This window comes from Ovis aries, chromosome 11 (assembly GCF_016772045.2).
Source record: "Ovis aries strain OAR_USU_Benz2616 breed Rambouillet chromosome 11, ARS-UI_Ramb_v3.0, whole genome shotgun sequence".
In the NCBI taxonomy this organism is placed as follows: domain Eukaryota; kingdom Metazoa; phylum Chordata; class Mammalia; order Artiodactyla; family Bovidae; genus Ovis; species Ovis aries.
In genome coordinates, this window is record NC_056064.1 from 13,355,524 (window position 1) to 13,382,998 (window position 27,475).

At 42.9% G+C, this 27,475-nt stretch overlaps 1 protein-coding gene across 5 annotated transcripts in view; it reads right to left on the bottom strand.

The window, feature by feature from the left end:
- ACACA (acetyl-CoA carboxylase alpha) overlaps positions 1 to 27,475 on the bottom strand; it is a 288,377-nt gene that overhangs the window by 219,245 nt on the left and 41,657 nt on the right. For 2 of the 5 annotated variants that reach the window (XM_042255221.1, XM_027973950.2), the window contains exon 1: positions 20,374 to 20,508. The exons of 1 other annotated variant lie outside the window; for it this stretch is intronic. The gene's annotated coding sequence lies outside the window, so the exon portion shown is untranslated. 5 annotated transcript variants of the gene reach the window in all.

Genomic DNA, 27,475 nt, shown 5'->3' on the forward strand with positions numbered 1-27,475 from the left:
TAGGGAGAGAGAAGGTGGTGAGGAACAATAAAGGGGTAGGGGATTGAGAGGTACAAACTATTTTGTATAAAATAAGCCACAAGGATATACTGTGTAACACAGGGACTATAACCGATATTTTATAGTAACTGTAAATGAAGTATAACCTTTAAAAATTGTTGACTCTATATTGTACACCTATATATAACATTGTCTATAATATTGAACATCAACTATACTTCAATTAAAAAACTATTTAAAAAACAAACCAAAAAAATATATATATATGTAATGTCTAAACTCCATTTCAGATCATCTGAACCAGAATCCCCGCTAGAGAACCAGAAATCTGAATATGAAGTTCCACGATCGACTGAACCTCTTATAAATCGGCTTGGGGTTTTCCTGGTGGTCCTGAGGTTAAGAGTACACCTTACAATGCAGGGGACACGGATTCCATCCCTGGTCTGGGAAGGACCCACACGCCTTGGGGCAACTAGGCCTGTGAGCCCCAACTACGAAAGCCTGCATGCCCTGAATCCTCTGCTCCTGCAACAAGAGAAGCCACCGCAATGAGAAGCCTGTGCACGGCAGCTGGAGAGGAACCCCCACTCTCCATCACTACAGAAAGCCCTTGCACAGCAGTGAAGATCCAGCACAGCCAAAGATCAATTTAAAAAATTATCAAGTAAGTAAATAAATCTAGGCTTGAAAATCATTGCTCTAGAGTACAAAGAGAAAAGAAGGAAAGAACCTCTTTATACAGATAGGAAAATCCCGAAGCTCAAGGAGAGGACCCCAAATGACAAGCAACAGGACTGGGGACAGTGTCAAGTTAGGATGTACCCGACTGTGTAGTCTGAGCTAGTATTATTCCCTACAATTATGGCAAAGAAGGCAGTGAAAACAGGCAGGAAAAAGTATGTAAGGCTGGATGGAATGTAAACAAAGGAGTCAAAACCAAGGGCCAAGATAACACCCTCGCCCTACCACATACTGGCAGTGCACCGAACAAGTCACTAAACATCTCCGAGTCACCTCATCTGTGAAAATAAAAAGAAGTCACATGGGACTGCTGTGAGGACTGAGAGAACAGGAAAGGCTTTTACAAACGGTGATGCACTAGACCACTGTGTTTCAAATACAAGTTAACCAACAATCAGAATACTAAGACATTAACGTAGTGAGTTACAAACAACATTTTAAAGATCAAGTGGAACACAAAATGTTGGGACTTCCCTGGTGGTCCAGTGGTTAGGAATCCACCTTGCAATGCAGGGGATTCGATTCCTGGTCAGGGAACTAAGACCCCACATGCCAAGGAGCAACTAAGCCCTAGCACCGCAGCTCCGCAACTAAGACTATGCGCTGCAACCACAGAATCTGCGCCCCCTGGATCCACAAGACACAACAAAATATCCTGCATGCCCCAACTAAGACCCGATGCAGCCAAACAATATATATTATAAGATAAGAAAAATAAGTATTTTTTAAAAAGAAATGGTTAACAGTGCACCACACTATAAGGATAAACACTGCTTTGTAAATTTTTGTATCAATTACATATATTTCATAATGTTAACAACATCTTATTATGGTTGTGCCCAAAAAGTTAAGTCCTTTTTTTTTTTTTGGCCACACCTCCTGGCTTGCAAGATCTTATTTCCCTGGCCATGGATTGAACCCACGTCCTCAGTGAAAACCCTGAGTCCTAACCACTGGACCTCCAGGGAATTCCCCAAAAAGTTAAATCTTAAAGTCACAATTAATCTTCAAACTGCCCCCTCCACTTTATCCTCTCTAGCAAATGCCATGGGTGAAGTACCTAAACCAGTGGCTCTTAAAGTTTCCTAAGTCAAGACACTACCAGAATCCAGATAAAAGCTAAGGACCTTTTTCTGACAAAAATTCATGCTCACCCAAATTTTGCTTGCACACAAGTTTGGGAACCCTAAAGCCTTGCCATGAAATAGGCTTAGACTTTCTTCTCTAAGTAGTCAAAGAATGGAGTTGAGCCCTCGAGAAGGCTTATACAGCTGTTGTCTTATCACCTCTAAAAGAAGGCCTTTCCCCAAATAGAGCTGTAGAACATTCTACTTGGCCAAATAAATACTTCATTATATCAAACGTTAGCAAGGTCAAATTTTCTTTTATTTAAAAATACATATAGTTGACTCTTGAACAACAGCGGGGGTTAGGGGTGCCAATCCTCTGCACAGTCAAACAGTGGGGTATCACTTGGAGGGCGCCCTCTATAACATATGCAGTTCCTCCAAATCCAAGATTCAGCATCCACAGATGTGACCAACCTTGGTTCCCATAGTAATTACAGTATTTACTACTGAAAACACTCCACACATAAGTGGACCCATGCAGTCCAAACCCCTGTCATTCAAAGATCACCTGTCGATATTCTTGAATTTTTATTTGGGGACCTGAAAATATTTGCAGAAGGCTCCCAAACTGTACCCTATGTCCCTGAGAAAAATGAGGTAAAGCTAACTATAGCTAATGCACTTATTTAGACATTTCTCTAAATAAAAAAGAACAGACTTTGCCAAACTTATGAAACATGTTCTTGAACTCAAATGACATTGTATTTTCCCAGCAATTCTAATAAAGAGGCAGCAATTAGTTTTCAGTGACTGGTAAAAATATCCAAGCTAACACAGCATATCCTTGCCCTTTTAAGCCATAGTAACTTCACTGAATTTTTAATCAAAAACAATTACTGAATTTTCTTGGTCATTTTTATCATTCTATTGAACTCTTCACTCCAGTATCCTTGCCTGGAAAATCCCAAGGACAGAGGAGCCTGGTGGGCTATGGTCTATGGGGTCACTGAGAGTCAGACAAGACTTAGCACATTGAAGGATTTTGGTATTAATTCAATATCCATGAGGGTTACACAGTTCTTTTTTAATTAACTGATTTACTTATTTGGCTGAGTTAGGTCTTAGTTGCAGCACTCAGGATTTTCGCTGCCGCACACAGAGGCTTCAGTTGTGGGGCACAGGCTTCAGCAGCTGCGGCTCATGCGCTCCTGAGTGCAGGCTCAGTAGCTGTGGTACTCAGGCTTAGCTGCTCTGCAGCATACGGGACCTTAGCTCCCCAACCAGGGATCGAACTTGTGTCCTCTGCATTACAAGGCAGATTCTTAACCGCTGGACCACCACGGAATACAGTTTTTTTTTAAGCCACATTTTATTTTCCTGCAAGATCTGAATTTTAAAATGACAAGCACTTGTGTTCCAACTAGTGAGATAAATGACAGTATATTCAAAGAAAAATAAGATTTGGTCCTTGGCGAAGTGGCTGTGGACACCTAAATAAACAATTACAGTAGTATAACAGTTGTTAGGTGTGGGAACACAAGAGAAGGTGAGGAAACACAAACCTGGAGGTGATAATGATGAGGGCAGGGATCAAAGAAGGCTTCCTGGAGTGGGAAGGCATTAGCTAGGATTAACTAGGAAGGAAATCAAGGAGGGGGACAAAGGAAGGAACTCCATGCAGAAGAAACCACTGAATAAAGACCTAGGAAGAACATGATTTCTGAGAAATACTACATCTGAATGCCCCTCCCAAGTGGTGCTAGTGGTAAGAACCCACCTGCCAATGCAGGAGACACAAGAGACACAGGTTCAATCCCTGAGTCGGGCAGATCCCCTGGAGTAGGAAGTGGCAACTAACGCAGTATTCTTGCCTGGAGAATCCCATGGACAGAGGAGCCTCGTGGGCTACAACCCAGGGGTTCACACAGAGTCGGACACAACTGAAATGACTTAGCATGCAGCACATCTGAATGGTTGCAAGAACTTGAGGCCACTTCCTTCAAGAGCCAGCTGGAGACTTTGGGGTTGTTGTTTGGTTGGTTGGTTGGCGGGGGGGTGGGGGGGGGTGGTATTTTGTTTTGTTTGTTTTTGGTAAACAGGAACGTATCTCTTTAGGATATAATAGTCAGAGAAAATAATACGGTGTACTTATCTGTCCTAGTCTTCATTTCTCAGTCTAGGGATTTAGAATATTTATCAAGGAGGAAGCTGGTGTAAATTTCTGCACCTCTCAAGAAATCTTTAAAGAAGACTTGCCAAACTTCTGGATAAGGATGGTAAGTTGAATGTACATCCACTTTTGATCCTGCCTAAAAATCCCATTAAAGCTAAAGGAAAGAAAAAATTTTAAAAGCATAAGCCAAAGAAAGTTACCCCTTTCTTCCCCACCCCCAAAAAAGTCAGGGGAGACAACAGCAAGATAATTTTCTTGAAAGATAAATGGAAGCGTGATAAATGACTACACAGACCCAAGAAAACGAAATCACAAGCCACTGTAGTAAACACAGAATCAGTATAATTTACTCCAAAATGTAAAGGAAGTGGAAGTGAAAGATGGAACTATAAAGAGAATTGGATGAAATTCTATTTCAGAAGCTTCAGATCCTCAGATTTTCTCCCCAACTGTAAACCCGGGTGCCTGCTGCGCTACCGTCCTGATAGGAGACTGAAGTTTTATTCTCTAAAGAGTAAAATGGAGGGTTTCTAGGCTGAGGGATGCTGGCAGCAGTAAAAGGGAGGATACCATATTGAAAGTGGAGAGATTAAGTAAACACATCGAGTAAGACTTCCCAGCCTTCTCTCCCCAATTTTCACCCTCTAAGAGGGAAACTGAAGGATCATTCTTTGCAGAATCTAACCAGATGAATGAAAGAAAAAAAAAAAAAGCCTCAAGTAGAACAACAACAAAGAACATTAGAGATCCCAAATTAAAATGCTCAGTCAGATCACCCCACAGTGAAATAAACAGTCAATGAGCCTCATTCACATTTTCATAATCTTGGATTAGTTTTTCAATCCTCTCTCTTAAAGTTTAGCAGTCAATTAAGGATTACTAGATGTCTGAGAAAAATATGAAAGAATTCTTTTTTAAAATAATGACTACCTGTAGAAAACAATGCAACTTGAAGAGATTATGCAATACAAAAAAATTTTAATTAGGGGAGGGGAGGCAGGAAGGCAACCTAACTTCTGTGGTATTTTTCCTATAAACTTCTAACCCTAGAATAATCACGAGAAAACATCAGACAAATTTGAATTAAAGGACAAAATACTTGAACAGTTCTCTTCAAAACTGTCACGATCATTAAAAAAAAAAAGAAAAGAAAGACTAAGAAACTATCACAGATTGAGGGAGACTAAAGAGTCATCACGACTAAATGTAATGCAGTTTCTTGGATTAGATCCTGGAACAATAAGCTAGAGAAATCTAAATTAAGCCTATAGTTTAATATTACTAAACCAATGTTAACTTCTTACTTTTGACAAAAGTACTGTAATTATATAAGATATTAACACTGAAGGAAGCTTGGTGGAGGGTATTCAGGAATCTTATGTATGCTATCTGCAACTTTCCTGTAAATCTAAAAATCACTTCAAAATTCAAAACAAAATTAAAATGTTTAATTTTAAAGGACTACCATTATCCTGAGAGAACTAAGATATTACTTACATGAAACACATGGGATATTTTTAAAGGAAACATTTAAAGAACAAGAAAGAGTTCTTGTAAGTTAAAAATACAACCACAGCAATGAAAACTCAGTACAAAAGTTAGAAGATAAAGAAATATCTTTCATCAGTCAGAATAAAAAGAAAAAAGAATGAACAATAAGAGAAAAAAGGTAAGTACTAGAGAATCTATTCAGAAGGCCCAAAATATGAAGAAGAAAGTATGAAAGTATTAGTCGCTCAGCAGCGTCCAGCACTTTGCGACCCCATGGACTGTATGTAGCCCACCAGGCTCCTCTGTCCACGGGATTTCCCAGGCAAGAATACTGGAGTCGGTTGCCACTCCCTTTTCTAGGGATCTCCCCTACCCAGGGATCAAAGCCAGGTCTCCTACATTGCAATCAGATTCTTTACTGTCTGAGCCACCAGGGAAGCCCATATGAAGAAGTGGCCCTCTTAAAAGTAAGAACAGAACAAAATACAAGAAAAGCTAAAACTGATGTAATAAGTCAATAAACTTCCTAAAACTGAAAGGCATACTGGTCAGATTAAGAAGGTCCATCAAAGGTCTACTACAACAAACAAAAACAGACAGGCACCAAGCGACCTCACTAAAATTTTTAAAAAATGAAGACAAAGAAAAGATTCCATAAGCCTCCAGAGAGGAAAAAAAAAGAGGTCACATACAAAGGAGCAAGACTCAGAAAACCCTTCATATCTAACAGCCTGAAAAAAATAATGGAAGCCTGAAGGTAGTGAAACAATGGTTTGAAAATTCTGAAAGAAAATTATTTCAAACCTAAAATTCTATGGCCAACCAACTATAAGGATAAAGATATTTTTAGGCAGCAAAATCTCAAAATAATTACTTCCTAAAATGAAGCAATTAGAAAATATATTTCATTTTACAAAGAGTAATACAATAATTGATACAGCCTAGAATCATAAATGTATGTTAGAACCATTGGAAAAGAGATTATTCTAAAACAGGACATTCCCATAGTGTTAAAAAAGAAAATCGCCTTACAGAAGAGGATTCTGGGAAGACAGCAGAGTAGCAAGTACTAGGAATCTGGGTCCCCAGTTAGACAATAATTGCACTGGCAGAATCTGCCTAGTTTAACTATACTGGAACTTGGGAATCTACTGAAAGCTTGCAAGTTCCATGGACAGACTTTGAAGGTTAATTGTGGTTGATTACAGGCAATTTTCCCTGGAGAAGGAAATGGCAACTCACTCCAGTATTCTCGCTGGGAGAATTCCATGGACAGAGGACCCTGGCGGGCTACAGTCCGTGGGGTCGCAAAGAGTCGGACACGACCGAGCGACTATCACTCATTGATGGTCAATCTTACTTCGGAGTAGAGCAACAGCTCTCCATCTCCCAGCTCAAGTCATATGCAGCCCCACCGCACTGCGCACACGCTCTTCACACACAGGCTAGAAGCCAAGGTGGACAGAAACAACCCTGTCCTTCAAATACTGGGGACCTGTGCTCTGATCACTGACTGCTGTTTCTGATCATACAGGAGTAGACAAAGAGGCAGACAGCTACAGCTGTTACACCTCCTCCCACTGGTGCAAATCCCTCATCCTCCAGCTGAAGTGACTTCCAGGGGACTTAAATAACCAGTGCCTGGAACTTCCTCGGTGGTCCAGTGGTTGACAGTCCACCTTGCAACTCAGGGGACGTGGGTTTTATCCCTGGCCAGGGAACTAGGATTCCACATGCCACGGGGCAGCTAAGCCCTTAAACCCCAACAAAGGATCCTACATGCTGCAACTAAGACCCAACACAGACAAACAAAGAAATATTGGGAAAAAAAGAGGGAGAGAGCGAGCCAGTGCTCTTTCATGTCCCCTTCATTTTCCTTTCTCCCCCTTTTGGGAGCCAGACACTAAACACTAGTACATTCAAAAACTACTTCATGTACAGGGAAAAATTAGAAAGTGACTGAATATCCTGAGGGGAAGACTCAGAAAAGATCTGAAGAGGCCTAACATCTATATCTCAGGCTGACCTTCTGCATGGAGATGGTCTACAACAGTCAAAAGAAACCAAAAATGACAATTTAAAAAAAAATCAAATTCTAGGAAGAAAGATAATCTGATTTCCAAAATTACAACATTATTAAAATCAAATATCCAGTTTTCAACAAAAGATCATAAGGCTTACGAAGCATGAGGAAAGTATGGCCATTTAAAAACAAACAAACAAAAAATAAATCAACAAAAATTATTCCTAAAAAACACCTGATGGCAGATATATTAGACAAAAATATTAAAGCAACTGTCTAAAAGATGCTCAAAGAACTAAAGGAAGATGGGGACAAAGTCAAGAAAACAATCTCTGAATAAAATGGAAATATGAATAAAGAAATAGAAACCTAAAAACAAACCAAAAAGAAATTCTGGAGCTGAAAAGTACAATAACTGAAATGAAAAATTCACTAACACAAACTTGGGCAAGCAGAAGAAAGAATCTGCAAACTCTAAGATAGGACATATAAATTATCAAGTTGGAGGGATGGAAAGAACACAGATAGACCAAAAGTGAACAGAGACTAAGGGCGCTGTGAGACACCATCAAGAGACCAACATGCGCACTGAGATCTCAGAAGGAGAAGTGAGAAAAGGGCAGAGAGAATATTCGAAGAAAGTGGCTGAAAACTTGCCAAATTTGATGAAAGACAGGAATATAAATGTTGAAGAAGTTTAACAAACTCTGAATGAGACAAACTTAAAAGACCAATAGGCATACTTCATAATCAAACTTTTAAAAAAAAGTGAAGCGCGGGCAGCTGCGACCGGCACACTAAGCGTGGCCGAGAGGAGTTACCCCACGTCCGAGGTCAGGGGCAGCAGCCGAGAGTGCCAGGCTGCGACAGCGCAGGAATGGCCGAGAGGAGCTACCCCGCGCCTGAGGCCAGGGGCAGCCGGGAGGAGCTACCCCACGCCCGAGGCCAGGGGTGGCGGCCCGGAGGAGCAACCCCACGTCCAAGGAGCGGTGGCTGCGCGGGTGCAGGAGGGCCTAGAGGAGCTATCCCACGTTGAAGGTCAGGAAGGGCAGCGGTGAGGAGATACCCCTCATTCAAGGTAAGGAGGAGCAGCTGCGCTTTGATGGAGCAGCCGTGAAGAGATACCCCACGCCCAAGGTAAGAGAAACCCAAGTAAGATAGTAGGTGTTGCCAGAGGGCATCAGAGGGCAGACACACTGAAACCATACTCACAGAAATCTAGTCAATCTAATCACACTAGGACCACAGCAGTTCAGTTGCTCAGTCGTGTCTGACTCTTTGCGACCCCATGAATCGCAGCACACCAGGCCTCCCCGTCCATCACCAACTCCCGGAGTTCACTTAGACTCGCGTCCATCGAGTCAGTGATACTATCCAGCCATCTCATCCTCTGTCGTCCCCTTCCCCTCCTGCCCCCAATCCCTCCCAGCATCAGAGTCTTTTCCAATGAGTCAACTCTTCGCATGAGATGGCCATAGTACCGGAGTTTCAGCTTTAGCATCATTCCTTCCAAAGAAATCCCAGGGCTTATCTCCTTTAGGATGGACTGATTGGATCTCCTTGCAGTCCAAGGGACTCTCAAAAGTCTTCTCCAACACCACAGTTCAAAAGCATCAATTCTTCGGCGCTCAGCTTTCTTCACAGTCCAACTCTCACATCCATACATGACTACTGGAAAAACCATAGCCTTGACTAGACGGACCTTAGTCGGCAAAGTAATAATCTCTGCTTTTGAATATGCTATCTAGGTTGCTCATAAGTTTTCATCCAAGGAGTAAGCGTCTTTTAATTTCATGGCTGCAGTCACAATCTGCAGTGATTTTGGAGTCCAAAAAAATGAAGTCTGACACTGTTTCTACTGTTTCCCCATCTATTTGCCATGAAGTGATGGGACCGGATGCCATGATCTTCGTTTTCTGAATGTTGAGCTTTAAGCCAACTTTTTCACTCTCCTCTTTTACTTTCATCAAGAGGCTTTTTAGTTCCTCTTCAGTTTCTGTCATAAGGGTGGTGTCATCTGCATATCTGAGGTTATGGATATTTCTCCCAGTAATCTTGATTCTAGCTTGTGTTTCTTCCAGTCCAGCATTTCTCATGATGTACTCTGCATAGAAGTTAAATAAGCATGGTGACAATATACAGCCTTGACGTACTCCTTTTCCTATTTGGAACCAGTCTGTTGTTCCATGTCCAGTTCTAACTGTTGCTTCCTGACCTGCATACAGGTTTTTCAAGAGGCAGGTCAGGCGGTCTGGTATTCCCATCTCTTTCAGAATTTTCCATAGTTTATTGTGATCCACACAGTCAAAAGGCTTTGGCATAGTCAATAAAGCAGAAATAGATGTTTATCTGGAACTCTTTTGCTTTTTCCATGATCCAGCGGATGTTGGCAATTTGACTCTGGTTCCTCTGCCTTTTCTAGAACCAGCTTGAACATGTGGAAGTTCACAGTTCACGTATTGCTGAATCCTGGCTTGGAGAATTTTGAGCATTACTTTACTAGCATGTGAGATGAATGCAATTGTGCGGTAGTTTGAGCATTCTTTGGCATTGCCTTGTCTAACTAGGACTACAGCCTTGTCTAACTCAATGAAACTAAGGCATGCCCGCGGGGCAACCCAAGACGGGCGGGCATGGTGGAGAGGTCTGACAGAATGTGGTCCACTGGAGAAGGGAATGACAAACCACTTCAGGTATTCTTGCCTTGAGAACCCCATGAACAGTATGAAAAGGCAAAATGATAGGATACTGAAAGAGGAACTCCCCAGGTCAGTAGGTGCCCAACAAATGGCAACCGGCTCCAGTACTCTTGCCTGGAGAATCCCATGGATGGAGGAGGTTGGTGGGCTACAGTCCACAGGTCGCAAAGAGTCAGACACGACTGAGCGACTTCTCTTTCACTTTCACTTTTTAAAAGTCAAAAGACATAGAGAATCTTGAAAGAGAAAGACTAATCAACTGTATACCAACACTTTGGATAATCTAGATGAAATGGATAAATTCCTAGAAACAAAACTAAATCACAAAGAAATACAAACTCTGAATAGACCTATAACCAGTAAGGAGAATAGTAATCAAAAATCTCCCAATGAAGAAAAGTCCTGGATCTGACACCTCCCTTGGTGAATTCTACCAAACAATTAAAGGTGAGAATAGTAATCAAAAATCTCCCAATGAAGAAAGTCCTGGATCTGACACCTCCCCTGGTGAATTCTACCACACAATTAAAGGTGAACTGATATCAATTCTTCTCAAATTTCTTCAAAACACTGAAGAGAACACTTCCTAACTCATTCTATGACGCTACAGTTACTCTAAATATCCTCAATAAAAAACTAGCAAACATAATTTAGCAGCATATTAAAAGACTTATATACCATTTCCAACTGGGATGCAAAGATTCCACTGGAAAGAATGCAAAGATGATTCAACATACATAAGTTAATCAATGTAACACACCACAATATCAGAATGAAGGGAAAAAACCCACACGATCATCTCTACTAATACAGAAAATGCATCTGATGAAATTCAATACATATTCATGATAAAAAAACATTCCAAGAAGAGAAGGAATCTCACACCAAAAAAGTCATATATGAAAACCCCACTGAAAACATTATACTCAGTGGTAAAAGAGTAAAAGCTTTTCTCTGAGACATACAGAGAATGTCCACGTTTACAACTTCTATTCACCACAGAAATTCTAGCCAGAGCAATCAGGTAAGAAAAAAGGAAAAGGAAAAGACCATCAAATTGGAAAGGAAAAAAATGCAATTATCTCTGGAGGTGATATGATCCTAGATGTAAAATCTCTAAAGATTTTACACATACCAAAATAGAAAAACAAAAACCATTAGAGTTAATAGATGAATTCAGCAAAGTGGCAGAACACAAAAGTCAGTTGTATTTCTACACACTAACAGTGAACAAGCTGAAATGGAAATTACAAGACCAATTCCATTTACAACAGCATTTAAAAGAATAAAATATACAGGAATTAACTAAACCAAAGAGGTAAAAGACTTGTACAATGAAAACTTTTATAGTTTTTATAGTTCTATACATTGCTGAAAGAAATTAAAGACATAAATAAATGGAAACACATGCCACGTTCATGCATTGGAAGACTGAATTTTGTTAAAATATCAATACTCCCCAAATTCAGTGCAATTCCTATCAAAATCCCAAGGACATTTTCTGCAGAAACAGGAAAAACCTACCCTAAAATTCATATGGAATCTCGAGGGTTCTTGAATAGTGCCCCCCGGAAAAAAAAAAAAATCTTGAAAAAGAACAAACTGGACAACTTACACTTCCTGATTTCAAGAACTGCTTCTAAGCTACAGTGGTCAAAGTTATGTGATACTGGCATAAAGACAGACATGAAGACCAATGGAATACAAGGGAGATTCCAGAAAGAAACCGTTGTTTATAGGGTCAAATGATATTTGACAAGGGTGCCAAGACTATTTAATGGGGAAAGGACAGCCTTTTCAACAAATGGTGCTGAGAAAACTAAATCTCCACATGCAAACAAATAAAGTCAGACACTTACCTAACACCACAGACAAAAATTAACTCAAATGGATCAAAGACCTAATGTAAGACTTAAAACAACAAAATGCTTAGAAGAAAACACGGGACAAAAACTTCACATCATTGGATTTGGCAAAGATTTCTTGGCTATGACATCAAGAGTATAGGTAACAAAGGAAAAAAACAGGCAAATTGGATTTCTTGAAAATTAAAAGAAGTTTGTTCATCCAAAGACTCTATCAACAAGAGTACAAATGCAGTCCAAAGAATGGAAGAAAATATTTGCAAATCATATACTCGATAAGTAATAAATATCCAGAATATTATAGAGACCTTCTAAAACTCAACAACAAAAAACAACCCAATTCAAAACTGGACAAAAGATTTGAATAAACATTTCTCCAAAGAGGACCTATGAATGTCCAATAAGCACATCAATATGCTCAACATTACTAATCATTTGTTGTTGTTGTTTACTTGCTAAGGCATGTCCGACTCTTTTGTGACCCCATGAGCCCAGGCAAGTCCCCATGGACTTCCCAGGCAAGAATATTGGAGTGGGTTGCCATCCAGGGGATCTTCCCAACCCAGGGATCAAATCCACATCTCGTGCATTGGCAGGAGGATTCTTTACCACTGAGCCACCAGGAAGTCCTTACTAATCAATAGGGAAACACAAATCAAAACTAAAATAAGAAGCCAGTCCACAGTAATTAGGATGGCCACTATCAAAAACAGAGAAAACAAGTATTGGTAAGGATGCGGAGAAATCAGAACCCTTGGGGTGCTGTGGGGTGTAAATTGGTAGTCCTATGGAAAACAGCATGATGGTTCCTCAAAAAATTAAAAACAGAATTACCATATGACCCACCAATCCCACTCTGGGTACATACTCAAAAGAACTGAAAGCAGGATCTCAAAGCGATATTTGTAGACCCATGTTCAGAACAGCATTATTCAGAATAACTAAAACTTGGAAAAAACCAAGCATGCATTGACGGATAAATGGATACGCAAAATGTAACATATACATACAATAAAATATTATTAAACCTTAAGGAGCAATATGCTACGATGCAAATAAACCTTGAGGACATTATGCTAGGTGAAATCAGTCAGTCACAAAAAGACAAATACTGTATGATTCCACTTATACGAGGTCCTCAGTCAAAATTATAGACCAAGAGTAGAATGGTGGTTGCTGGGGGCTGGGGAAGAGGAAAACAGGGAGTTACTGTTCAAAGGGTATAGCAGTTCAGTTTTACAAGATGAAAAAAGTTCCAGAGATGGATGGCAGTGATAGCTGCACAGCATTATGAATGTATTAAATATCATAATGCAAAACTGTGCATTTTTAAATGATGAAGATGGTAAATGTTCAGTTCAGTTCAGTTGCTCAGTCGTGTCCGACTCTTTGCAACCCCATGAATCGCAGCACGCCAGGCCTCCCTGTCCATCACCAACTCCTGGAGTTCACTCAGACTCACGTCCATTGATTCGACGATACCATCCAGCCATCTCATCCTCTGTCGTCCCCTTCTCCTCTTGCCCCCAATCCCTCCCAGCATCAGAGTCTTTTCCAATGAGTCAACTCTTCGCATCAGGTGGCCAAAGTACCAGAGTTTCAGCTTTAACATCACTCCTTCCAAACAACACCTAGTACTGATCTCCTTTAGAATGGACTGGTTGGATCTCCTTGCAGTCCAAGGGACTCTCAAGAGTCATTTTATAATGCTATATATTATTTAAATGTTATATGTTAATTTAAATGTTATATGTTATTTTACCACAAGAAAAAGTGAAGAAAAATCACCTCATGAGCTATAGATTAATTACAAAAGGGAATAAGGATTTTGTAACGAAAAAATGTGGGGGACATCTCTGGTGGTCCGGTGGTTGAACGTCTGTCCGTCAATGCAGGGGACATGGGTTCCACCCCTCGTCCAAAAGATCCTACATGCTACAGAGGGACTAAGCCCACACTCTAGAGCCCCTGAGCCTCAACTACTGAGCCTGTGTGCTACAACTACTGAAGCCTGAGAGACTCGAGCCGGTGCTCCACAAGAGAGGAGCCACTGCAGTGAGAAGCCCACCCACCACAACTAGAGAAAGCCCCAGCGCAACAACACAGACCCCATGCAGCCAAAAAAAACCCACTATATGCACATATTACCCTGATGAAAATAAAAAGGTAAACAGCTCACCGTGTAATGGTAAGTGAAGAAATCAAAGATGAAGGATGGTGTATAAAGAACGTATTTGTTGTTGTTGTTGAGTTGCTAAGTCTGTGTCTGACTCTTTTGCAACCCCATGGGTGGTGACCTGCCAGGTTCCTCTGTCCAGGGGATTTCCCAGGAAAGAGTATTGGAGCGGGCTGTCCTTTCCTTCTCCAGGGGATCTTCCTGAACCAGCAATCAAACCCATATACCCTGCATTGCCAAGTGGGTTCTTTGCCACTGAGCAACCAGGGAAGCCAAAGTGTGTACAGTTTGTATTAAAAAGCTGGCTGAGCAGGGGACTGCCCTGGTGGTCGAGTGGCCAAGACTCCTTACTCCCACTGCAGGGGGCCCAGGCTCGAGCCCTGGTCTGGGAACTAGATCCCTTGTGCCACAACTAAAGAGTTCGCATGCCCGCAACTAAAGATTCCACATCCCGCACGCCACGAGTAAGACCTGCTGTGGCCAAAGACAGAAAGAAAGAATACACATTTTTTTTAAGTTGGCAGAGTAGGAAGATATACAAGAGTATCTGTCTTAATATGAATAAAATCTCTGGTTATTATTAAGAAATACTTAATTAAATTTAACATATCTGATAATTACTATTAAAAGTTATAGTAAGAAATAAATAACACTGCTTGTCTCTGGTAAGGAGAACTGAATGGCTGCAAGACAAAGGAGGGAGAGAGAATGTCACTGTATACACTTTCATACACTTACAATTTTGAATTATGTGAAGGTACTATTTACTAGCAACTAAAATTTCAAATGTCTAATAAAAAGCTTCACCCATTAGTTTCATGCTACTCTAATTCCTTATCTCATATATCTGCCTGAGCATTTAAGAAGACAACTGGTGTGTCACTCACTCTATTTATTTATTGGTGGCTGTGCTGGGTCTTTGCTGCTGCTCAGGGGCTTTCTCTAGTTGTGGCGAGCAGGGGCTACTCGCTAGTTGCAGTACATAGGATTCCTGTGGTAGCAGCTTCTTTTGTTGCAGAGCACAAACTCTAAAATGCGGGCTCAGTAGTTGTGGCGCACAGGCTTAGTTGCTCTGCAGCATGTGGAATCTCCCCAGTCCAGGGATTGAACCCATGTTCCCTGCACTGGTATGCATACGTGCTAAGTCACTTCAGTTGTATCCAGTCATGTCCAACTCTTTGCAACCACATGGGTTGTAGCCCAGCAGGCTCCTCTGTCCATGGGATTCTCCAGGCAAGAATACTGGAGTGGGTTGCCATGCCCTCTTCCAGGGCTGCATTGCTAGGCAAATTCTTAACCACTGGACCACCAGGGAAATCCCATTCATTTCTTAGTTTATATTTATTTATTTATTTATTTATTTAACTTTTGGCTGTACCCTGCAGCATATGGGATCTTAGTTTCCCAACCCACACTCCCTGAATTGGAAGGCAGAGTCTTAACCACTAGACCACCAGGGAAGTTTTTCCATTCATTTATTAATATGTGTTACTGTGTAACTGACTCTGTTATTTCTTCAATGAAGGTGGAAAAGTTATTGTCTCTTCCAATTGTCTGAAATCTACTACCCTAACACTTTACAATGCTGTGTAAACACTAGGCTTTTGTAGGCTGTGTTCCATAGAAATTCAAATGAATATGAGGGATGACGAAACATATTAAGAGATGTGAATCATGTGTTCAAATTTCAAACAGTATTCCCTTGAAACATTTAGAGGCCTCCAGGTAAAAAGCCATTTTGTGAATTCAAAAATCTCTGGGATTATGAATCAGTTCCTCCCCATAATCTTATTTCATAGAGCAGCATTTAGAAAAAGCTGAAACCATGATGTAAGAGTTGGACTGTAAAGAAAGCTGAGTTCTGAAGAATTGATGCTTTTGAACTGTGGTATTGGATAAGACTCTTGAGAGTCCCTAGGACTGCAAGAAGATCCAACCAGTCCATCCTAAAGGAGATCAGCCCTGAGTGTTCACTGGAAGGACTGATGTTGAAGCTGAAACTCCAATACTTTGACCACCTGATCAGACGAGCTGATTCATTTGAAAAGGCCCTGATGCTGGGAAAGATTGAAGGCGGGAGGAGAAGGGGACGGCAGAGGATGAGATGGTTGGATGGCATCACCGACTCAATGGACATGAGTTTGGGTAAACTCCGGGAGTTGGTGATGAACAGGGAGGCCTGGCATGCTGCAGTCCATGGGGTCACAAAGAGTTGGACACGACTGAGCAACTGAACTGAACTGAAACCATGATTCAGGTGTCAGCTACCTTCCAGAGAGCACCCAGGATTCGAGGATAAGGACAATTTCTTCCCTGAAGAACTGTTGTTTGATTTTTTTTTTTTGGCCTGCCCGCAAGTGTTCTGGGTATGTTAGGCATTGTATTTTACATTATCTGGCAGAAATGTGGAGCTGGTGAAATTTACACGTTAAAGCCAAAAGTCCTAATCCTCCTGGAGATACAACATTTTATAGGTTTTAGGGAGACAGTTTTAGGTTGAAAATAATGAACAACTCTCAAAAATTAGTTGCTTAATGATGTACCAGTCAGACGATGAACTGCCTAGAGCTGGAAGTTTCCAACAAGAGTATTAGATAAAATATTTTCATATTAACTATAAAGTTGAACTAGAAAATTCCTAAGATATATTCTAATACTAAAAGTTCCATTCAGTTCTCAGATTTTTATAAGATGGAATCAAAGGAAAATTCAACAGTTTGCCTTGCCAGGCTCAGGAATACCACTAAATGCTAAAGCACAAAACACAACCCAGCTATCTATCCTCTTGGTGCCAATTTGCTGATATCTCTTCTGGTAAACTTAAAAACTAATCAAGCTCCTATCAACCTACTATCCCCCCAACTTGGCATGTGTGTAAATACATACACATATACATGTGCCAACTTATGGCTTAAGAACAGGTTTGAGTGGTCTACAAAAACAAAGGATGATTTTTAGGAACTCCATTAGAGTACTCTCTTATTTCTATCATACGTGTGTGCTAAGTCGCTACCGTCGTGCCAGACTCTTGGTGACCCCATGGACTGTAGCCCACCAGGCTCTTCTGTCCATGGGATTCTCCAGGCAAAAACACTGGAGTGGGTTGGCATGCCCTCCTCCAGGGGATCTTCCTGACCCAGGGATCCAGCTCAAGTCTCTTATGTCTTCTGCATTGGCAGGTGGGTTCTTTACCACTAGCACCACATGGGAGGCCCATTCTATCACAGGAGATAGTCAAATATTCATAAACAAAACCTTACACTTCCTGAAAATATTTGTCCAAAACTGAGTCTGCTTTTCAAACTTAACTCCACAAATTCATTCAGAATTTTCAAACTTCATGTTATCATTTCCAAAAACGAAAATCATTATCCAAATGTACTCTATCTGGGATGACTACTTTGTAACTACTACTTCCACGCAACTTCAGTTTCTGATGCCATGTAATGGTAAACACTCCTGTGGTTCCTTATACGAAGGAAGGTGAGTGCAGCAACCTGAGAGGATGGAATAAACCTAAGTCCCAAATAACATCCGCCAAAGGCCAAACCAACTGGGACCACCAACCTTTTGGTAAGGTGCTAACATCCCTTGCTGCTGAAGTTTCTTTTCACTTGCTTCCTTCAACATCCTGAGACTAGAGACTAAATGGCTTTATGATGGCTTGAATAAATAACAAATTGGTAAGAGAACTGTGTATCATGAGAGCATACATAGTAAGATTGACTTTTGAACTCATAAAAACCTATGCCCTATTAATGAGATTTATTCTCTGACCGCTATTTGTCATAGTTTCCTCTATGTAAATATCATCTCACATAACCCATTAGAGCCAAGTAGTGGATACTCACTGAACTTTAAAAATTAGTGAAACAAAAAACTAGATAAGCAACAATCTGTTACAGTGGAAGATCAATAAAAATTTCCTTTAAAAATGTTACTTGCCTCAATAGTTAAAAGAAACTTTTTTTGGCCAATGAGTCTTCGGTGTTCATTTACTTCTTCATAACCTTACTGTTTTAAGGGCTTGGAAAGACACTTGGTGCATATCTGCTATTATTATTAATCTTTAAGAACAATTTTAGATAATGATATAAAAATCTTTTTCTGAATTGTAAAAAGACTCCTCCAGTTAAAAATATTAAATTCCAACATGTGATTCCAATAATTTTTATTTTAACTTACTTCTTTCTTTAACCAATACTTTTAGGATATTAGCTATCCAAAAAAAAAATTTTGTTTTTAAGAAAGGAAAACACTAGCCCCAGACCTGTTAGCCAGTATGTGACAGACAAAAACCTTTCTAGTCATTGACTGAAAAGGAAATGAAATTTTACATAGTGATCTATACCTGAATGTGTCCATGGCACTTTGAAAAGGCAAGGATGGGATGAGAGTTCTAAGGCTGGCTTTCACAATACTAGTTCATTGACATAATCTTGTCTTCTGAACTATTAAGATAACTAAACCAAATGTCACCATTTCTTAACTTTTCCTCCCACTTTAAAAACCATGACATCTTAGGGGAGATGTATTTCTGCTCTGCACTGGTTAATTCCAAACAAAACTTGTGCCACACAAATAAACTCAGGTGACTTCATAAACTAATACTTTGACATCTTTTTTATGCCATTTTACAATGTTTGCTAATTATCCTGAAATTCACAACAGTTCCTCCTGTTATTAAAAATGAGGAAACTGAGGCAAGAGAAGTAAGTTGCTACTTTGCAGCAAGCGGGCATCTCTCTGGACACTGCAAGCTGCTGTCTTCCCCTATTAAACCACAGTGCTTTTCTTAACGGTTTAGTGGCTAAGTGGCTCTGACTCTTTGTGGCCCCATGGGTTGTAGCCGGCTAGCACCTCTGTCCATGGGATTTCCCAGGCAAAAGTGCCTATCAAATAAATAGGCACACGGAAAGCCTTCTCCTCACAGACATGCAAGACATCCCCACCAAGAAGAGAATTCCTATCGGTGCCCCCCCAAGAAGAAGAAACCATAAAACCAAAGTAACCACGCTTCTCAATCTGCACTGTGGACAAGGGGGTAAAAAATGAAAGAAAAGGAGGAGTCGAGGAGGACCAACTTCTGAGACTGATGACCACATTATCAGGTTTATTCCGCACACTGGGAAATCACTGAAACCCTGCTTAAAGAGAAACGGAATAAGAAATTTAGAGATTTCAGTCTTAAACCCCAAAACAAAAACACCTGAAATTAAAGTATTTCCGAAACCTGTACAGTTGTTAGCTTATTCTTATTTGCTTCTGTAAAACCCACAAAGCCTACTTGGAGTCCCCAGTATTTAGAGCTGATTCCTAGTGTCCACCAGCGTCAACTTTCCCGCGTCCAATGCCAGAAATACGGTTGGGTCTGACCCAAGCAGGATCTTCCGGCACGTTTTCCTCTGAAATTCATTAGCCTCACACAACCTGGCCACGTCCTACCTCCGACAGCTTCCCGTGAACAGTACCATAAACGTGAGGGAGAGAGTAAGAGCAGGCGTACCTTTTACTACGTCCCTTAGAGAAAATACTTAATAAAACTCTGGGGGCAGAAACTGGCAAGGGACACCTCGCCCGGCCCCTGGCTCCCACCACGATACAAAGACAGGGAAAGCAGAAAGCAGTCCGGGGTCTCTGCACCCCACAACCTCTCTCTCTCTGCAAGAGAGAAGCAGACTTTCGGGGCAACTGGACCCCAGCCCTCAACACCCTCCTCCCACGTGGATCTCCTCCCTCTCCGCAGCGAAGGGTCGCACTGGAGACTGGGGTCTGGAAGGGATCAGACCACGCCGGGGCTGGCGCGGGAGGACGGAGGGACCCGCTCCAGGCAGACACACCAGCCCCTGCCTAGAGGCCCTGGGCTGTACGCCTCCCAGTTCCGGGGTCTGAGCTTCGACGCCTGGAGACCCCCAGCCCAGGTGCCTCCACGTCTCCCCCAGAGGTAAACGAGAAGCCCCAGGAGAACTGCGGGGAGAGCCGGGCTGCCAAGCACCGGGTCCGGGCGGGATGGAGCCCGGGCCGCGTGCGGCGGAAGATGGGAGGCGGCCCTTTGCAGCCGCCGCCCCTCCCCGGGCCCCGGCCTCTCCCGGTCCCGAATCGCAGGCTGCGGGGCGGCCTTCCCCTCCTCACCTCAAGGCGGCGGCGGCAGCGTCCCGCGGCCCGGCGGTCCCGGACCCCTGCGTGGAGGCGGCGCTGGGCGGGAGGAGACGCCGGTAGCTCCGGCGATGGCTGACAGGCGCGCAGCACCAGGCCGGCCCGGCACACGGGGAGGGGCGGGGTTTCAGGACTCCGGCCCCGCCCCGCCCCGCCCCCGCTCCCACCTCAGCCGGCGAGCCCCATGAGGTGACTACGTCCGGGGTTATTCGAGGCCGTTCACCTCCGACCCCGCTCCCCGCGGCGGCGCGGTCTGGCTGGCCACGCAGAGAGGCGCGGGCCTCGAGGGCCCGGCGACAGCCAATGGGAGGACGGCGCGGGGCGGGGCGACGTGAGGCGATACGGATGGTCCGAGCACCGCTCTGCCATTCGGGGCCCAGCGGCTAGAGGGCGGGCGGGTCCCGGGTGGCCTCCGGCCCTTTCTCCGGGGGCGGTGCCGAGCCGGCGGCCCGGCCGGCTCCTCCTCCCAGCGAAGCTGGGAATGGGGAATGGCGCGAGGGGCCATCCGGCTCGCGGCGCGGGAAGGGAGCGCTGGATCGAGCAGGGCTCAGCGAGGCGGGCGGTGCGCAGGCCGCCTGAGGACCCTACCCTGTTCAATCCCCGTGCCCCGACGCGGAGGGTATCGCATTCATGAACTGCCCAGGATCACACAGGCTGGTTTCCAAGTTCCGTGCTGGCAAACCAAGCCCTGTTCTGAGACAACCGGCCTCGCTGGGTGGCCCACCCCAAAGGATTCTGAGGTGCTGAATCCTGAAGCACTTGAGGGGAAGCCTCGGTGAAGAAAGCTCAGTAAGAAGGGCAGAGTGCCAAAGGACAGGCTCCTGCGCCTGCCCCGAGCCTGGACGGCACCCAACTCCCGGCTTCTTGGAAAGGAGCGTGCCTCCCCATCTCCACGGTGGTTACACCAGGTCTTTGAGAAGAAGGCAGCCGATTTCTCTAGTTTTGCCAGTTATTTTACAGCAAGACATTCATGGTGATTCTGTGTTGAAAATTAATAGTATCTGGAAAGAATCCAAACATATAATAAAACTACAGAGCAGAAGAGAAAGAAAATTAGAGAAAATTGCATTTCAGAAGAGTGAGTTTAACTCTTTCCAATCCTGCCCAGGGTACTTTTCTGAACTTCTAACAAGCTTGTGCTAACAAGCTTGTACTAAGTGGTACAGAGGATGACAGTTTGATGGGAAGAAGTCCTGAGCTAGGGAGCAAAGAGTGAACAGGATAGAAATACACAACCTGAGGTCAGAAGTTCTTGGAGGGAAGCCGAAGCAGGAAGATAGGAAGGTTGGTCAACAGGGAAGAGTATTCTAGAAGCCCTCATCATACCTTTAGGTGGTGACTTCTCCAAGAGTTTACCAACCTACTTGAATAGAATAGAGACTGAAAACACATTCAGAAGGAAAATGTGAACTTTATATAGAGCAGTCACCCAAGTTTCACAATAACTGTCATTAGATGCACCTGTCAGCTGAACAGAGAGGAGAATCAGAATATAAAGATAACTGAGCAAGGCCTCACTGTTTAACAAGATGTTTGACTTGATTGACTGAAAAAAAAAAAAAAGCATAGAAAGAGGAAACTTTATCTCTTCCCTATGAAGCTGCCATGAAGGAAGCGACTTTACAAAGAACTAAAAATCTTGAGGTTATTTGTCTTATTTTTCATTCACTTTTCCTAGTTCCTACTACTTATAATAGATTTCTTTCTTAGTGATGTTGCTGTTTATCAGCCTTAGGAATACTGCAGAACCAGGGGGTCGTGCTCAGAAACTGTCCTTATGTGAACCTTCAGCAAGCCCTTACATGTCTTGCTTTTGACCTCATTGAACATTTGAAGTAACTGAGCTTCAGCAAGCCCTTACATGTCTTGCTTTTGACCTCATTGAACATTTGAAGTAACTGAGCTCTATAAAGTACTAGCCAAGGAGAGACCTAATGAATGAGCTACCATAAAAGAAAATGAAGGATGAGTTAAGATACACCAAGACTATTTACATAGGATATAGTAGTCTAATTATCATCATCAAGTGACAGTTGGACCAAGAGTGGGCAGAGAGCTGTGTCTTTGAGACAGTTCACCTGGATTTCAACTCCGAAGTGTTGTTTTGTTTGATGCATGCCACAACCTGCCCATCTCCACTATAGGCTCTTTAGCGCTGTTCCATGGGTACTTGCCACACAAGCTTGTGTCTGTAAGAAGTGGTGGAGGAGAGTTAAAGGGTGGAGAGCTTACTCTACAAGACTAAGGTGTGAGAGAAGGGATAAAGTGGCACATTTCTAGGTACCATAATGGCTGTAACAGACTGAACTGTGATCTAAATTTATATGTCAAAGTCTCAACCCTCAAGCACCTCAGAATATTAGTTGGAGATTGGCTCTTTAAAGAGGAAACTGAAGTCATTAAGTGGGCCCTAATTCCAAATGACTGGGGGCCTTATAGGAAGAGATTAGGACACAGACACACAATGAGGGAAGACCATTTGTGAATCACAATTGATGAAGCCTTTACCAGATGTGGCTGTTTTGCTGGAGAAGATGGTCAACTACAAGCCAAAGAAAGAAGCCTAAGAAGAAACCAACTCTGCTGACATTTTAATCTTAGACTTATAGCCTCTAGAACTGTGAAGAAATAAACTTCTATCGTTTAAGTCACCCAGTCTGTGATACTCTACCATGGCAGCCCTAAAAAAACTAATGCAAGTTTCCAAATACCAAATGGCTTCCAGGTTTTTAAAGAAGGTTAGATTAAGGTATCAGGGATTTTCCCCTGAGCATTCCAACCCTAAAGATGGTCTGTCACCCTACTCTGGGGCAAATAAGAAAAGCCTGAGGGCATAGCTATTTTTAAGATATCCCAATCTAGTTGGGAAGACAAAACTAAACACCAAAACAGAGTGTCTAGATCTTGCTCTTTAATTGATAACCATGTAAGTTTTAGAAGAGCTGTACATAAAAGAGGATAAATTCTCAAAACTAAGTCCAGAAATACATAAGCAGTATGTGTGACTGTCCACGGCATTTTGGCACTTCATTGTCAACTTCAGTTTGCAGTAGTGTTTCTCAAAATATGTTCCACTGACCACCTGAAACAGAGTCAGTCGGTGCTTGTTAAAAATACAGATTACCAGCCCCACTTCAGACTCTTTTTTTAAGCAGTAATTATTCACCCTGGAGTTAAAGAACAATAGTTTCGGATTTATCATTATTTTTCCCTCTTTGCTGTCAGTGTCTCCAATGAAGAACAACATGTCCTACGCCTGCACAAACTAGACAGAAAAGTCTGGCAGGTCAGGCCAAAGTTGAACCAAGGTAGGAAAGAATGTGCCTGAATAGAAAATGGACCCATAGGACTTCCCTGGTGGTCCACCGGTTAAGAATCTGCCTGCCAATGCAGGCGATGCAGCTTCAGTCCTTGGTCCGGGAAGATCCCACGTGCTGCAGAGCAACTAAACCCATGCACCACAACTACTGAGCCCACAAGCCCCACCGCAATGAGAAGCCCATGCACTGCAACGAGGGGTAGCTTCCCACTCACTGCAACTAGAGAAAGCCCACAAGCAGCAACCAAGACCCAGCACAGCCAAAAATAAAAATAAATAAACAGAAAATATTTATAATTTTTTTTTAAAGTAAATGGACCCTCAAAGAGCACCCTCTCCTGGTGGCTGTCTGGCCACGGTTCCAAATTCCTTAAATGGCAGAGTCAGTGAGAGACCTTTAGGACAGCATTCTTGCCTGGGAAATCCCATGGACAGAGGAGCCTGGCAGGCTGCATGCAGTCCATGGCGTCGCATAAGAGTCGGACACGACTTAGCAACTAAACAACAGCACAATACAGGGGATATAATACGATGTTATTTCCCACTGGCCCCCAATACAGAACACTTACACTAATCTGGCTTCCAGCTCTTGCCGTGCTTATCTTTACTTTTGCTTATGCTGGCAAACTTGTCCTGCCTCTTTCCTAATTTTCTGAATTTTTCTATAGTCTGTGGGAGTCCCATTTTCTCAAAGAAGATCTCTTCTATTTCTCCAGCTCCTACTGATTATCCTTCCTTTGAATTCTACTAGCAATCTGGTCACCACCACATGGTTCAGCATTCACTGGGCTAAAATTTTTTTGTGGATATGTTGGTTTCAGCCCTCCAGCTGAATTTTAATTGTCTTAAAAGCAGAGAGCACTTCTTACACTTTGGTACTACCCTCAATAGCTAAGTAGAGATATTCGTATGGGCTTCACTGACTGAAAATAAAGGCTGGCTCTGTACCTCAGAGACCTCTCTGCTTCCAATGTCTGCTTGTCCGTCTTCAGGTCGCGTCTGGGAGGCAAAAACCTCCAGAAGGATACTTCACAGATGGACAGACTTCAAGAAAGTCACTGCCTCGACCAGAACGGAGGCTCTAGTCATAAGATAAGAGAAAAAAGAAGACAAGAAGACTTGATCAGAACACTGTGTTCTTCGACTCTGCTCAGCCGTGCAGGTTTGTCCAGGGTTAAGAGTCTGAGGGAGCTTCACACCAAAAGGTCAGAAACTGTCTGCAGGAAGGCCGCTTTATAAGTCTGGTCCTGATGATGAAAGGCAAGATTACACAACGAGAAAGACAACGTTCGCCACAGAGGCTCTGCACGATGTTTTCACATGGACACTTGAGTTTTCACAAGGCATTTCAGCTTCTCCTCCCTCCTTATTATCCAATCGCAGACACTGCCAAGGCCTAGCTGTCCTATCTATAATTGGCAGTCACCAAAACTTGGCTGCCTCTTGCATGACAGTTCCAGTATCTTTTCTTTTGGCTCTGCTGGGTCTTCCTTGCAGTGCATGGGCTTTCTCTAGTTGCGGCACAAGGGCTTAGTAGCCCCGGAGCATGTGGAATCCTAGTTCCCTGACCAGGAATCATTCAAACCTGTGTCGCCTGCATTGGAAGGCAGATTCTGAACCACTGGACCACCAGGGAAGTCCCCAGTATCACTTTTTTTAAGCCCTTTCTAAGTCCTATACACTTCATTACTAAATACCTAGAGAAATTTTAAGTGGACCTTCATCTGAAGGCAGGGAGGCTAACCTGTTTACGTCTTGCCTGTTCTTGGGATTCTCACATTTCACAGTGATCAGCTTTAGACCTTCTCATCTCCAGCCTCACTCTCCTGCAACCCCAGGACAGCATTCCCGGAGAGCTTGCTCCCTGTTCCTGCCTTACTGTCTCTTCAGCTTCTCCAGCATCTCCATCTCTCTTGAGTCTGACTTAGCTTTCTCCTGCTACATGTTTAGACCTCACCTGTCTATCCCAAATAAATACCCTCACTTCCCACCACTACTATTATATATCCGTGCATACTAAGTTGCCTCAGTTCAGTTCAGTTCAGTCGCTCAGTCGTGTCTGACTCTCTGCAACCCCATGAATCACAGCACGCCAGGCCTCCCTGTCCATCACCAACTCCCGGAGTTCACCCAAACTCATGAGCATCGAGTCGGTGATGCTATCCAGCCATCTCATCCTCTGTCGTCCCCTTCTCCTCCTTCCCCTAATCCCTCCCAGAATCAGGGTCTTTTCCAATGAGTCAACTCTTCACATGAGGTGGCCAAAGTATTGGAGTTTCAGCCTCAGCATCAATCCTTCCAATGAACACCCAGGACTGGTCTCCTTTAGGATGGACTGGTTGGATCTCCTTGCAGTCCAAGGGACTCTCAAGAGTCTTCTCCAACACCACCATTCAAAAGCATCAATTCTTCAGCACTCAGCTTTCTTCACAGTCCAACTCTCACATCCATACATGACCACAGGAAAAACCATAGCCTTGACTAGACGGACCTTTGTTGGCAAAGTAATGTCTCTGCTTTTCAATATGCTATTTAGGTTGGTCATAACTTTCCTTCCAAGAAGTAAGCATCTTTTAATTTCATGGCTGTAATCACCATCTGCAGTGATTTTGGAGCCCAAAAAAAAAAAAAGTCTAACACTGTTTCTACTGTTTCCCCATCTATTTGCCATGAAGTGATGAGACCAGATGCCGTGATCCTAGTTTTCTGAATATTAAGCTTTACGCCAAATTTTTCACTCTCCTAGTTCACTTTCATCAAGAGGCTCTTTAGTTCCTCTTCATTTTCTGCCATAAGGGTGGTGTCATCTGCATATCTGAGGTTATTGATATTTCTCCCGGCAATCTTGATTCCAGCTTGTGCTTCTTCCAGCCCAGCATCCCACATGATGTACTCTACATAGGTTAAATAAGCAGGGTGACAATATACAGCCTTGACGTACTCTTTTTCCTATTTGGAACCAGTCTGTTGTTCCATATCCAGTTCTAACTGTTGCTTCTTGACCTGCATATAGGTTTCTCAAGAGGCAGGTCAAGTGGTCTGGTATTCCCATCTCTTAAAGAATTCTCCACAGTTTATTGTGATCCACACAGTCAAGGTTTTGGCATAGTCAATAAAGCAGAAATAGATGTTTTTCTGGAACTCTCTTGCTTTTTCGATGATCCAGTGGATGTTGGCAATTTGATCTCTGGTTCCTCTGCCTTTTCTAAAACCAGCTTGAACATCTGGAAGTTCACAGTTCACGTATTGCTGAAGCCTGGCTTGGAGAACTTTGAGCATTAGTTTACTAAGTTGCCTCAGTCATGTCCAATTCTGTGTGTCCCCATGGACTGTAACCTGCCAGGCTCCTCTGTCCATGGGATTCTCCAGGCAAGAATGTTGGAGAGGGTTGCCATTCCCTCCTCCAAGGGATCTTCCTGACCCAGGGATTGAACGTGCATCTTTTAGGTCTCCTGCATTGGTGTGTGGGTTCTTAACCGCTAGCACCACCTGGGAAGCCCCTACTATTATGTATGAAACACAATAAATAATAAAGCACAACACTAATAATTTTTAAAGAGCCTTTACTTTCAAGGAAAACTGAACCATCACTCAACTTCCTTTCATTCTTCATCCCTTCAGTCTTTAAAATAATTTTTAAATTTTTATTTATTTTATTTTTGGGTGTGCTGTGTCTTTGTTGCTTTTCTCTAGCTGCGGTGTGCACCCTTCCTGTTGCTCTGGCTTCTCTTGTTGAGGAGCATGGGCTCTAGGGCGTTC